Consider the following 12,603-nt stretch of genomic DNA (forward strand, 5'->3'; position numbering starts at 1 on the left):
AGGCCCCCATACTTATTCTGAAGTGGCACCTCAATAGGTGATGGGGGTTCGGAGGAATTTTTATTACCTCCCTGAGGAGGGACCCATTTCCACTCCGCTGGTGGATACCAGGTGTCCTCCTATTGCCTGACAGTAGGAGACATGGGAGTCCTCTGACTCCTGATGGGCCTCCCTCAAGGATGGAAGGGCAGAACCCCACCAATCTATTTCCTTTCACTTTCCCTGATACTCCTTAGTCTTTCATCTTCCTCCGTAAGCTTGGCCACCATCAAAAAGAGATTGTTCACCCGTTCACACTGAAATCAGGCTTCTGCAATGCCCCTTGGTACCACTGATAAGCTCAAACACTCTGCACAGTAAGGGGTCTGGACAGATGGATTCTTTTTGGAGGATTCTGTTTGGCTACAAAAACTTTTACTAACTGCAGTTTTTGATCAGGTAAAAGCCATTACTAACAAAAAACCTCAAAACCAACCAACCAATGAAAACACAACAAACAAACTGCAAACCCCACTAGCAGGAGGAAACCTGCAGCCCTGCCTGTGCAGAGCCCTCTTTCAGTCACCGTGCCACTGGCCGGAGGAAAGCCGCGCCCTGTGCCTCCATGGCTAATGAGAACTCACTACATTATCTAGACCTGTTTGCAGCAGACATCTCATTTATCCTCTGTGTGATGGGTTATCTGCCAGCATTGGCTGTCGTGTGTTAACAGTCTTGTCCTGGAAACTCATTCCTGAATCATCCATCTTTCTCCTCTTGGCTATGAGTGACAGAGCCATGGCCCCAGCTGTAATATGGAAAAAAGCATATGTGTTCTCAAGAGACTCCTGAAGGTTAACCCTCACTTCGTCCCTCAGGGGCTGTAACACCAAACCCTGACCTCACTGGAGTTGTTTTTGTTTGTTCAGTGATGCTGCCAAGAGACAAGGGCAGTGCCACACAATGCAGGATGCTGGAAAAGGAAGGAGAAGCACATGGTCTAGAACTGTACACCAAAGTCTCAGGAGAATAAGTTTCAATTTTTCATTTCAAAGACATCCTGTTTAGGCTGCAGATAGCTCACTTCTGGTTTTCAGGACCAGATTTCATTCCTGATCTGTAAAGGAACAATGCTGGCATGCAGGAGTGCAAAGACACTGAATTCTGAAAGGCTGTGAGGTGTTTTGGGGCTATCCAAATATTGTGGTTTGTTGTCAGTAAACATTGGTTTAGCTGCCCTTGGGAGGTGGTGCTGGAGATGTTACCCAGCCCATTGTATCCCTTACTCTCATGGAGGAACTTCCTTGGTCTGCCAGTCCTTTTCCAGCTGTTGGCAGCCCAGCACCATTGCTCTCAGGGGGGATGCTGCCATGGTGCCATTGTGTGCTGCTGGTGGATATTATGAAAGATGATGAGGTATCCTTAAGCCCTACAGCCAGATGGACAACATGGCAAAGGACAGCAGTCTCCTTTCTGCTCTCTGCTTATCAGTTCTTCCTGGAAGGGGCTGGTACCCAGAACCCCTCACAAAGACCCTTTCTAGAAGGTGACAGGGACATCAAGCTTCCCTCCATATACAGTCCTGTTGCAGCATCACACCAGCCTTTGCTTCTTCAAACACCCCCATGTGCCTTTGTTCTGTGCCCAAAGCATGTCATTACCATCAGTTCAGGCTATGACTTTGCAGAGCTCTAGCACAACCCTCATGTCATTTCAAGCACTTTGGAATTAAAAACAGGTACAGAACAAACATTAATTCCAGAATGCAACCAAGAGCAAGGGAAAACCAAGGCCAAGTGTTTTAAAGTATGGATTAAGTCCTTCCTGGACTGGCCCTCTTGTTCAGCACAAGGTGTAGGTGTGTGCTGCCTCCCGTGTTCATTGCGCCTCTGCTGTGGAATTCAGTATCAAAATCTTCCCAAAGCCACTCCATCACTGCTCTCCTCAGCTGTGTATGGGAGAGAAATGATAATGACAGGCTCATGGGGTGAGGTAAGGACAGGGCGAGATTATTCACCAGTGACTGTCACAGGCAAAACAGGCTCTACTTGGGGAAATGAACTGAATTTATTACCAGACAAATCAGAGCAGGACAATGAGAAATAAAATTGAATTATAAAATGCCTTCCCCTCACCCCTCCTATCCTGAACTCAGCTTCACTCCTGCTTTTCTCTGCCTCCCTACCAGCAGTGCAGGGGATGGGGAATGGGGGCTGGGGTCACTTCATCACTCGTTGTCCCTGCTGTTCCTTCTCCTCAGGGGGAGGACTCCTCACATCCTACTCCCTTGGGGTCACAAGTCCTGCCAGCAAACCTGCTCCAGCATGGCCTCCTCTGTCCATGGGCCACAGGAGGCTGCTCCACTGGGGTCTCCACAAGGTCACAGCCTCCTTCAGGCATTCCTCTGATCTGGGTTGGGATCCTCCACAGGCTGCAGGTGGATCTCTGCTCCCCCATGGGCTGCAGGGGTACAGCTGCCTTACCAGGGGCTGCAAAGGAACCTCTGCTCTGGCACTGGAGCATCTTCTCTGCCATCTTCACTGCCCTGGGCATCTGAAGGACAGTTTCTCTCACATTCTCCTTCTCTCCGGGCTGCAGTTGCAGAATAGTTTTTCCCCCTTATCTATGCCATCACAGAGGCACTACCACCATGGCTGATGGGCTCAGCCTTGGCCACTGAGGAGTCCCTCTTGGAGCTGGCTGGCATTGGCTCTGTCAGATATGGGGAAGCTTCCAGCAGTTTCTCACAGAAGCCACCCCTGTAGCCCCTGCCTGCTACCAAAACCTTGCCATGCAACCCAGTACAGGTACCAATGTCCCTTCTTGGAAGAGCAAAGGAAGATGAAGAGAGACAGGAGTGAGGCCAGGAGCTGGGTAGGCAGCATGAAGGGGTTGGCTACAGGAAGAAGTCAGCCCTGTGAATCAGCATTTTGACCATATCTGATGTACTGTATGTTTGCAACCACACTGACCCTGTGGTGTTCTCTGTCCTCGCTGTGTGGCATGTGAAAGGTCTGCTGTAGCATTTCTGCTTATGGATCCAAATCCTGAAGTGCCCTGGGTCTGTATTTTCTGTCTGTAATGATCATTCTTCCTCCAACACTGCCATAGCCACTGTAACACAAGGGAGTAAAAGCTCAGAACATTGTGCAGTCATTTGTAGTTGCTACTCCCCTGCTCTCATCAGCATCATTTCAGCACTTTTCCAGTCATCCCTCTTACTGACAGACATCAGTGATACAATTTGTGTTCCCACTCTGTATTCAATCAAAGATCCTCCTTTAGCAAACCTCAGGTAATTTCTCACATCTCCAACTTACTAGATGGTACAAGATTCTTCACAGCATAGAGCTTTAATGTTCTTTGAATGAATTCAGGATTTGTGAGTCAGCAAGCTGACGCAAAGGATCAAGTTAGCTCACAGGTGAGTGACCAGTAGCTAAACCTGGCTCACCCTGTGAGTGACCAGTAGCTAAGCCTGGAAAGAGCTCTCCTTGGCTGCTGGAACTCTATGTTTGCCCCACACAAGCCTGAGATCTCATGTCATCTGGGGTATGAGAGCCTGAGATGTTTACCAGCATTTCTACCCACAGTCTGTGGGTAGAAATGTTCCCTGATCCATTTTTCTTGCTGCACCCTTCAGCACAGGAATCTTCAGGGTTTAATACAGCCATCTCAAGGGCTGGTGGGCAGGAGCAGATCATCAGGTGGCTGAGCAGTAGGAAGGAGTGGGGATGTGCAAGGCTTGTGTGGATCTACAGGCTCGTGTTGTTTGTGTCAGGTGATAATCCTCTGGGGATGTGAGATGCTAGATGGAGGCCTGAGATCATCTGTCTGCCAGCTCTGAAGAGTGCTGTGGGAATAGCAAGTGTCCTCTGGCTGGGCTGAGCTCAGAGATTTTTTTTGCCAGTAGGAGGGGAGTGAATTTTGTTGAGATTTTGGAATATTGTCATGGCTGCCAAATAACACCAGCACTGTTGGATCACATGCATAAGCCAGAGCACTTGTGAAGACTGCTCATTTCTTCTTTCAGTCATGTGTTGTGGCTTAGCAGGTTCCAGTGATTCAGCGCCTGGCCCCACTGTGCTCCCCAAGGGGTTTGTGGTGCTTCCCCACTGAACCCCCCTCCAGCCTGACAGCCAGCCACTGGCACACTGAGCTCAGTGCCAGCCCCTGGAATTACTGACCTTGCAAAAACTTCTCTGCTGAGAAATCAAGCTAGTTAACAATAAAATCATAAATAGGAATCCAATTTAAAAAATGCAGAAAGCAGAAGGCAGCAGAAAGCAGCCCCTGGGCAGCTGCCACTGCAGAGCCTCAGTCTCTGGCTTAGGAGGGAAGGATTGTGTCTGGGGTGCTCTCTGGTGTGACTGTTCCTGCAGCCTGACCTCCAGCAGTGTCTGCAGCATCACAAGTGGAATTGCTTCATGCAATAGGTATATCCATGGCCTAGGCAATATTTCACCCAGAGCAATTTTATCTTACCTCTGTTTTAAAAAGAAATCATCACAAGAAACCTGTAGGCAGGAAAGCAATGTTCTCTTTTCATGGAAGCTCTTTTGGTGTCGTGATCAGCAGGAGAGGCAGCAGCCAGAGCGCAGCACTGTGTCTGCAACAGCAGTGCCATTTAGCTCTGACAATGTCTCACTGTGTCCTTCTCTCTTGTAGCTCCTGTGGAGCCATCTCTGAGTTGTGGTGAGAGGTCTGCTTTACCCATGGCACAGCCAAGAGGAAAAAGTGACCTCTGTGAACAGCAAGATGTGGGGGAGGGAAGGCAGTGGGGAGCCAGGCTCAGCCCCATCATCCCTCCTGGACTTGATGCAAGTCCTGCTTGGCCTTGCTGGAATCTGCTCACTGCCTTGGTGACTCGAGCTTCTCCTAAGCTCTTTAGATATGCTGTGGCAGGTATGTCAGACAAAATGTTACGCTCGAGGTTTTCGGTAGGCTGGGGGTTGGTCTGTGCAGGTACCAGCAAGGAAAAGCAAAGGTTCCTTTCAGACTGAATTTTATATGGAGTGTCAGGGATTAGAGAGGCCAGAAGTTTTTTATGCAAACATCCTCTATCCTATTTGAAGTTTTTCTGTTCACAGATAGAAAAGTTAGAGTTGAGTCTGCAGTCTGGGCTCTTATGCCCCCTATGCTGGAAGATGTGGTGAGGAGGGAATTCAGGTGAGGCAGCAGCAAAGTGGAAATTATCTCCTCCTGAGGAGCACAGTGTGAGTCCAGGGGGCTGGACTGCATTCTGTTGTGAGGAGGTAAAGATTAAATAACCCAAAATTAAAACTTTATTAAGTAGAGGTAGCAGTTGCAAACAGGCTGCCTGTCCTTTGAAGCAAACAGTTGCTGATTAGACCTTGCCAAGGCCTGTAGTGAGACGACACTTTATAAAACTTTAGGTGTTAAACTGAAAAAGGGTAGGTTTAGGTGAGATATAAGCACAATAAATGTAATGAGACACTGGCCCAGAGAAGCTGTGGATGCCCCACCTCTGGAAGTGTGCAAGGCCAGGTTGGATGGGGCCCTGAGCAGCCTAATGGCAGGGGTCCATGTACACAACAGGGGGGTTGGAATAGGTGATGTTAACGTCCCTTCCAACCCAAACCATTTTGTGACTCCACTGTTCCATGAGCTGTGAGTGCCCAACACATCTGAAAATGGGGTATCAACTATTCACATGTTCAGTGCTTTTCCAGAAAACAGATCTAACAAGAAGCTACAGTAGTATGTTCATTTCAGGAGGGGAACAGGTTTCACCATTTCAGTGTAGAAGAAACATCACTTCTCCAAAATGGTTGCTATTTGCATTTGTCACTTATAGCTGCTACTTGTAAGAATTCTCAACATGACATTGCATACTTTTAGTACCTTTAACTCCCCTTTTTGTGAGGTCTTCTTTTAAAGTGTTTGCTCCCAAATCTGTTGAGAGTGTGGCAGAAAACATGCTTACTAGCAAGTTTTTTTTTTCACACGCTGTTTCAGCTTGGGTGACTTGGATCGTGAAGCTTCTCAGGATGTTTGTGAAGCATGTCTCATAAAGGGATGATATTGGGAGGTTGATTTCATTACAGTGGTCAAATTTAAATTCTTGTGGCAGATTTTATTGCTGAGGTATACTGCATATAGACATTACTTGACAGGCAACACAGTACCTACTCAAGAATTTGTTCATTTTGGAGCTACAGACCTGCAGCAATCATTAAATAATGTAAGGGAATGTTTTTTTTTTCCTTAGAGTGCAATTTTTATAGGGTTGAAAGAAAGTTTCCTGAGAAGTAACTCCTGAAATGTAACTATTCCTGAAAGTAACTCCTTTAGCTTGAATTTTACCTTAAAGGAAATAAACCAAGGGATAATGTCTTGCAGAATTTTTTAAGTGCAAACTGTTCTCCCTCATTTTTTTTCTTGATAAAGCTTTGTTTCTTCAGAAAGATTATTGCATTTATTTAAGATTTGACGTGAATTTTGCCTTTTATTGAAAACTGACTAGTAATGTTGTTTATTTTTAGGGGCTAGCAGTTACAGCTAGTTATCATTTGTGATCAGCTTCAACCTCTCCCCTTTCTCTTGTTTTGCCTTCTGTTACCTCTCCTTAGTTCTATCCCTTTTTTTCCCCTTACCTTTTCTCATCTGCATTTTCCCACTTTCTGAGTGAAGTTTCCTGTTTCTTCTTCAGTTACTGCCTGGGGTCTTTTTCAGAAGCATAATTTGACCAATGATAATAATCTTCAGGGTTAAAGCAGAAAAAGAAGAGTCCAGAACAGAGGTCTGGAGAGTAAGAGGTACATGATGTGAAGGAGGGAGTTCAAGATGACAAGGAGGCCTTATTGTCAGTCTGGAGGGTAAGGCAGCACTGCAGATTCTGGAGGTGGAGCAGGAAAATGTCTGATACTGGCCAGAAACATTGGGAAAATGAGGAAGGATGAAAAGGGGAAAAAGGACGGAATTGGGCAGAAATTGTAAAGGCTGGACCTAAGGAAAAAAGGTGCACCAGGAAGAGGGAAGCAGAGCAAAAATCAATGCTTCTCTCCTTTTTTTCAATTTAAAATCAAGTTCTGCCAGACATACAGATAGAGAATCAAGGGCATGATAAAAGCTGGCATGCATCAAGCCCTGATGCTATCATCGTCATATTTGCCTTGTAGCTCTTTTACTAATTCATAGACAGACATAATATTCTCATGTCCTTGTCCTATCAAAAGAGTGTTGTGGTTTTATCCCCTGTTGCTTGTGGCATCTGAGTGTCCAAGTTAATGCAGAGATGGCTCAGGATCTCCACAGAGAAGCAGGTTCCTGCAATGGTGCAGTGAGATCACTGTCTGCACGACTCAGAGGAGAGAAACTTCCCTTGTCCTGCTCCTGCTTTAGAAAGAAATTATGGACTCTTTCAGGATTGCTATGTCACACCTGGGGTAAGATACCATTATTAATCAAGGCTGTAGGTTGATGAAAAGAAGATAGCATGACTCTGGACAGATTTTAGTAATGAATGCTTTTCATGGCTCTTTTAATTACTAACTGGTTATATCTGATAATCTGCCTTTCTATAATTTTACTGAGCATCAAGGCAATGCTCACTGGCCCATGCTTATGTTCTACTTTTTTAACTTTTCTGATTTCTAAAATAGCTTTATTTTTAGCCCTGTGTAACTTCCCTGGAGTTCTAAACTGTGTTGAGTAGTTACATCCAGGGTGTGGAAAATGCCTGGCCAATTTTTTCCAAAACATCTTAGTTCATGTTATCCAGTATTGCATATCTGAAAATGTTCATCATTAGCATGAGTATTAGGATAAGAAAAATTTCACTGCTGTCAGAAACCTTGGAACTACCATTTTGCTGCTTTGCAGACAAAACCCAAAATACTAATGAGTATTTTTGGCTTTTTCACATCATTATTGACAATTTTATTACGCTTCTCTTGTTCTGTACCACTGTGGTTTAATTTAGTCATGATTATGTTTTGAAACTTGTCTTTTGTTGTTCTTTAACTTGTTTCAGCAAGTCTTACACTCTGGCTTAGTCCAGAAAATCAGAGGAAAACGATAAAGAAATTTCCTTTATGTTAATTTTCCTTCTTTGCAATCTAGTCTCTAACCCCAGTTCTCTTGCCAGGTTTATGAGTGCTTGAGTGTTTTATTAGTTATTTAGTTGAAAACATTTTAGGAAATGTTTCTCTATTATGATTATTGCTAATGACCTGTGTACTAAACAAAAGTTGTCCATCTGTGGTCTTCTCATCTGCTTTCAAATTACTTTGGAAAAGGATATAATCAGAAAACTTGAGGACAGATTATAAACACAGCTTGCCTTTGTTTAGGAAGAACAGGTACTCTTAAGTTCTGAGCCCTTCAGAAAAATCTCTCCACAGAAGCAGGACCCTGGATGGGAGCTGAACTCTTGAAAATCTGTTCCTTCAGGCTTTCTTTCCTGTCTGCTGCTCTGCTGGAACAATAATCCAAGGCTGACCTAATCTCAGAGCAGCAGCAGACAAACTTTGCAACTGGATACTCTTGTTCCAAATTATTTCTAATTGGAGATTTATTCCATCAATTACACATTATCCTAATTTGGGACATGCCAAAGCCATTTAAAATCCTGTAAATTAGCATGATGTCCACAAGAAAAAGATTGCTGTGTGAGGTACAGTATCCCTGCAGCCAGCACTTGTGGTGGCAGCTTAATGCTTAGGAGTGAGGCTGTGTGAGCTGATGGGCTTAGAGTTTCTATTGGGCATCCCTTGGCCAGAGCAATTGAGAATGACCCCTTTTGTCCTGTCTTTTATTATCAGGCAGCTCTGGAAAACGAGCACCATTGAGTGAAAAGAAAGCAGCAGATGACATTTTGTTTTCTGCACAAACGATTGTATAGGATCTTTGTTTTTCAGACGTGGTTTTCAAGAAGATGTGCAAATATTGCTGCTATTCTGGCTGCAGCTCTTTTGTTCAAGCCTGAACATAGATCTGTGGGAGTGGGGATGTCCATTTATATTAGTGAGCTCTTCCCTTGTAAAATTCCATGGATGCCTAATGTAGAAGTATGTATGTCTAATATATAAGTATATATTATATATATTGTATATATAATATATAAGTATGTATGCCTAATATATAAGTACGTATATTCTGAATAAGTCTTTTTTTTAATATTACTGTAGCACTCCTTTTCTGAAACATAATTTTAGTTCTGTAAAAAAGATATGGTCATATTTTCAAAATAATAACACCTGAAGACTTTTGCCTGTGTGCTGAGATTACTCATGCTCTTGATTACAACTCTCACTGTTTTAACCCAGCAGTGAGCACGGGGCAGGGACTCCTCTCTGTATAGAGACAGTAGACACACTGTGATTTAAACCAGGGTCACCCAGCATTAGATCTGTAGTTCCAGTGTTTCACAAACAGCTGTCACACACAGGTCTGGAAATCTTCTGACTTTGAAGTGCCTTAGTCATCCTCATTGCTGTTTTCCACAGCTGACCAGAAAGCTCTTGTGCATTGCTGCTGTGCCAGGGAGACCTGGAGGCTGCCAGATGAGTGACCTACATTGTGTCAGTAAACAGTAGCAGGAGAACTGTGCTCACAAAGTGAGTGGGGTATGAAAGTGTCTGCATACAGGGTTTTGTTGACATTTTCATGGGTGATTTGAGGATCATATGGGAGGCAGGAGTCTCAGCTGGGCTTTCGAGTGTTCCAGCAGCCTGACTAGGTGGATTCATATACTCTAACTTTTGATCATCCAGTTTTGGTCCATGTCAGTTAAAAGGTCATTCTTTATGTACAGTCACTTAGGAGGCTCCTTTTTAGTTAGAGCAGGAGACAGGGGGGTTATTTGAGTTATTCTCACAGTGTTTCAGTGCTTCCTGTGTAGACATCAGTAGGGTCAACTGAGTAAATAGTTTCTGCTGAACAAAGGATCACGTCATCTTTAGGGCTGGTTTGGTTTTTGTTAATGTTTTAAAAGTCACTAGAGTGATGCTCCAAAAGTTCACTTGTTTCATAAATGAAGAAATAGCAATAACATGGGTCATCTTCTGCCAGCTGGATGCTGGTAGTTTCAAAATGTCAGATGCCAAGGTTGTGAGCATGATGTATGAAGAAGGTGCTATTGAAGTGCAGGGTTTGAATACAGTAATACTTTGGAAGACTTAATGTTCCTTCATTAAGAGTCTTCTCTAAAGACTCTACATTCCTGCACAAGTTTACTGCACCCTGGTACATCATGATCATTGAATTAGCTTCCTTGCAGCTTCTCCTCTGCATGCCTGCCTGCTTGGGGCTTCACAATCAGCTTGGCTCCAGCACAGTCCCTGGGCCCTGCTTATGGGGAGGTAGCACCAACATACAGAGAAGGGATGGGTGGGCAGGCAGATGCAGCCTCAGGCCAGCTGCAGAACCTCAGACAGTCTCTTAAACTTCCCACACCCCCTTCTCATCTGTTAACCTCTGCTCAGCAGTGCAGTCTGGACTGGCACAGCTAAATACAGAACCATGGGAATCCTGTTTCCCACTTAGGGACTGACCTCAACAGTGGCCCTGTATGGATACGCTGGAATTACTTGGCAGTCCAACAGTGGCTTCCTTAGAAGGGCAGCAAAGGGAAACAACTTGAAGGCAGAAAAACAATTTCCTCCTGTTCCTACCGGTGCCAGTCAAGCTCAGCGGGTCTGGCCCTGTGCCCTGTAGCTGCCAGTGGAGTCCCTGGCCAAACAGAAAGTGAGCCGGTGTCAGTGGGCTGGTTTGGTGGCCAGACCACACAAAAGGTTATTACCAGGACATTTCAGTTCCATTATTTCTGTTTTACATGCTGTTCTGTATGATGCTCTTTATGATTCTCTTCCCTTTCTTTGGTGTTTCCACTATTCTGGTATTGTTCACTGCAAAAACTTGAGCTAACTAATAGTAAATTCCTTGCTAACTTCACTGGGGTGGAGACCTGTTGCTTGGCAATGTACTGGCTCCTGTATATAATTACCTGTGCCATGATGGGCTCTTAAGCATCAGGAGAGCTGTTGTAACTCTAAATGGACAAGAGTTCTTGTCAAAGACTTTTGGCATTCTGTAGGTTGGCAAGTCCTCACCTGTATTGTCATTCACCTCTCAAAGAATACTTTGAGAGGTGTGAATTATGCAAATAAAGGTTGCTTCTTCCATAGTAGATCAGATTTATTTGTGTTTGCTAAATCTTTTTTAATGGGTTTTTCAGTTCTGAATGACTCAGTCCTACTGTTCTTCCAGTTTTGTTGTTGTTTGGTTTACCTTTAATACTTAGGGTCATTTGAGTGATAAATCCCTTACTACAGTTAATAAAGCAATGGATTTGAGTTTGTGTAGTATCCTGAGTGAAAGCTGCCTGTACATATTATAACTTTAGATTTTGACAGGTTTTAGAAGAAGGGTCTTCTGCAAATGCTTCACTTTGAAGCAGTTCCTTGGAGCTGTGCTTTCAAAAGTTGCTCAAATTGAGAAGTTACTCAAGGCATATCCCTAATGAATATGAATGCAGAAAAAAATTCATTAAAGTTCCTGCTGCTTTAAAATGAAAGTTTTTGTCATGAATAGTAGTTGTTGACACCTGCAGATACCTTTAGAGTATCAAATAGGGTATATTTATTTCCAAATAAAGCATTGTTTAGGTTCTGCCTGGTGCTTGCTTTTAGGCTGCATTTGTGACAAAGTGGTGGCAGCAAGATAATACCATCTGTGAGTTCCAGTTTGTTAATAATAAACTTGTGAAAATATCTGGAAGTAACTGGACTCTGCTTTTGTGTGCAGCTGTAATTGGAAGAGGATTTTACAAGACTCTTTAATGTAGTTGGAGTGTGTGTGTAATCTTTTGACCTTGTTCTTAGTTTTTGATGAGTATGGCATGTTAAGTGCTGATAATTGGGTTTGCTCTAGGCTGAAACCTGACCTGCTCTCTGCAGAGAAGATCAGATCTTCTACTGGAAGGGGCACTCAAAAGGGGCTACCCTAGAAATTGCAGTACCAGGGCTGCTGAGAGTGAAGATCTCTGAAATATGGCAATTACTTTGGAAGGGCATGTTGTCCTAGGGACTGCTTCTCTTTCAGCCTAGTTTGAATTGGACTTTTCACCCAAAGGTTATTGTCCTCTAAATTTTCTTTTCTGTGCCATCTGGTTTGCCTCATAACTCAAGCTCAATTATTGTGAGAGCTGCCTTGTAGCCTCAGCTGGTGGAATGTGAGTGCTGGGTATGAGAGCAAGAGGCAGGTGCTTTTCATTTTGCTCTTGGAAGAAAAGTCAACTCTCTTTGTTTAAGCCATGTGCAAATGAGCGGAGTGTCTAATACCTTTGTGAAAGGAGTATGCAGCAATCATAAACAGCAGCAGGAGCTGGCAAGGAAATGGAGCCAAAGGGATTTTTTAAAACCTGTCCACAGGGATCAGTGCAATGGACCAACTTGCACTTTGTATTTCAAGCCATCCTTTTCTGTCTGTCTCAAACAGTGTTGATGGAACTGATCTTTCTTATTTTAAGCCTTCTGTGTGGGAGCAGTAAAACTGCTTAAATGTTTCTGAGTAGTAGTTTGCACAGTGCAGTATTGTTAGCTCTGCTTTTCCCATTCCCATTGGACTCCTTGACATATATTAAGAATACACAACATGGGT

At 44.0% G+C, this 12,603-nt stretch overlaps 1 protein-coding gene across 1 annotated transcript in view; it reads left to right on the forward strand.

The window, feature by feature from the left end:
* The window catches only part of HS1BP3 (HCLS1 binding protein 3), a 56,719-nt gene that overhangs the window by 32,331 nt on the left and 11,785 nt on the right, over positions 1–12,603 (forward strand). The gene's annotated exons all lie outside the window — the stretch shown is intronic.

Source organism: Molothrus aeneus, chromosome 3, assembly GCF_037042795.1.
Source record: "Molothrus aeneus isolate 106 chromosome 3, BPBGC_Maene_1.0, whole genome shotgun sequence".
In the NCBI taxonomy this organism is placed as follows: domain Eukaryota; kingdom Metazoa; phylum Chordata; class Aves; order Passeriformes; family Icteridae; genus Molothrus; species Molothrus aeneus.